We start from the raw sequence: 2,581 nt of genomic DNA on the forward strand, positions 1-2,581 counted from the left end.
TTCGTAAATTTGATTCAAATAGCAATTCTCCTCCGTATTTTTGTAGGATTGTATCATACATACACTTCCACATACTATTCTTTACTGTAAGTAGTCGTTTTACCCATGATCCCTTTATAGAATTACGGAACATTTCAATGTCTGTTAATTTAAGGCCTTCATTTGTATAATTCATTATTATTTTGCTGCGTTTTATTTAGTCGGGTTTACCGTCCCATAAGAAGTTAAATATTTCCTTAGTTATTTTTTGTATGATGTGTTTAGGAGGATTCGGTAATACATTGAATGAATATACTAGTTTTGGTAAGGGGAATGCATTTATTACTGTAATATTTCCTAGCAAGGTCAATTTTCTGTGGTGCCATTTTCTAAGACAATTACTGAATGCACATAATTTGGGTACAAAGTTCATGAACATATTTTTTATTTTACAAAAACGATAAGAGATTTACCGTTGGTTGCTGCGTGTCTTACAGCTTTGTATAAGGGCCGCAATCGCGTAAAAACACAAAACAATCCGTGTTATTTAACTTTGGTTTACGGAAAAAACAAATGCAAATTTTATGGGTGAAATAATTTGATGATGTCTGAAATATGTGACGTCATCAAAAATAAACTTAAATTGAGTAGAACGCACCGCACTAGGCTAAATTAGATAAACGAGAGCGCCGATGGCGTTGAAAGCATAGTTGCAAGATACAGGGAAGTTGCTGCTGAATTAAATGTTTAGGTCAAAATATACTTAATAGTTTCCTTATATGTTTCAATGTAAAAGCGACAAATTTGAGCGAAAATAAATACAACATTTTGCACATAGAGACCCCATAACCATACCTTTTCTTGACGGGCATTTTAGCTGAATCGATTTAAGCAATAAAAAAGATATGTCATGTTCAAACCAAAAAAGAATTCGACTCAAATCAAAATCGACTGGTTTTGCACCTTCTGTTTTCGGCCGTTTTCTAGTGGATTGTAACCTTTTTGAAGTACCATTTTTTACTTTAATCTCTAACTTTATCCTATTTCAGGTATTTAATAGTGAACACCTATGCTTACCCTATCAATATCTCCAAACGATAAAATCAGAACAACAGTCTAAAGTGTAAAACATGCCTTCGAGGAAAATATGATGATTTGTTTAGACAGGGACCTATACAGTATAGGTCCCTGGTTTAGAGAGTACAGACCTTTATGAATCGATTATTTAGTTTATTGTAACCTTAACAATTTCTGACATCACGAGTCGCCTCCCTTGTTGGTTCATGCTACCAAATGTTCTATTTTTTTAGAAACGGGAATTCCAAATCGTGACGAATGTGAATGGTTACAAAATGACATAACTATGAAAATAAATAGGTAGAATTACATTTTTTCACGCATACCATTATGCAACCATCCGTTTTCTTTTCCGACTTGATACATTTACGGCATTCCATTTAATATTTTACAGACACAACACTCGTCCAGAATTTGCGCGAATCCTTTAAATTCGATGCCACATTTAAACCGTTAGCTCTACTCGTAACGTTAACTTCTGGCACAAAGAAAATCATTTTAATTTCAATGAACACATCTCTGTTACTTTCAAACTCTACTTCATTAAATCCATAGAAAGGCAGGTCAGAATCCATGTCATAAATCAGAAAACATTCATCGTACTCCGCTATTTTTTACACATTTACAAAGAACGAAAGTGCTTTATGCCCCACTTCCTGTTGAGGTTAATTTCTATTTATAAATAACCAATGAAATTCTACATATTCTTAAAACAGGGCCTAATGAATTTGACCTCTCCCAGAACAGTAAACAAAGGAAATAGAAAGTAGGTGTGAGATCACTATCAACCAGAACAGAATTGTTTTACGAACGAAATTTATTTAGTTTCTTAGGTTTTTTCACGTAAAACGGTCTTAGAAAAATTCACTTAAAACGGTGTCAGCAATATTCTTGGAAGAAAACGTTAGAAAAACGTTTCTAAATAAAAAAAATGTTAGAATAAAAAATGTTAGAATTACCATATACTATATTAAATAGATATTTCGTCTGATTTTTGATCAGGTAAGGCTTCATAATGGTCAACCGTTCCATGTCGGTTTTCGAAATGTAGCTCTAACATAAGCATAGTTGCGTACCCGCAACCATGCTAAAAATGTCAAAGCATGTCGAAATAACGGACATGTCGAAATTAGGGTACTTTGCTCTAGGTACCAAATAGCTATGGTTCGAAATAAGAACAACAACAACAATGCCAAAATGGTTGCCTTTGAGAAAATGATCGTTCCGTGTCTATGATTTCGAATGAAATACAGGTAATTTTTATGATCTAAGTTCATATTTGTCAAACAACGGGTAGATTTTAGATACATACAGTTGTAGATACTGTAATTCCCATTATAGTATTGTATTTATTTTTCGTTATGGTTTTTACAGACCGGAGTTTCAGCGTTCAGATTTATTCTGAACGCGAATTATTTCAGCGAGACCACAGGGTCCAGTAAAAAAAAAAAAAAATGTTTATGTAAGAAAAAGGAAAAGGGCACCAACGCAATTCAACTACAGGGCATACATTATAACGCACTGC

This window comes from Dreissena polymorpha, chromosome 5, assembly GCF_020536995.1.
Source record: "Dreissena polymorpha isolate Duluth1 chromosome 5, UMN_Dpol_1.0, whole genome shotgun sequence".
NCBI lineage: Eukaryota > Metazoa > Mollusca > Bivalvia > Myida > Dreissenidae > Dreissena > Dreissena polymorpha.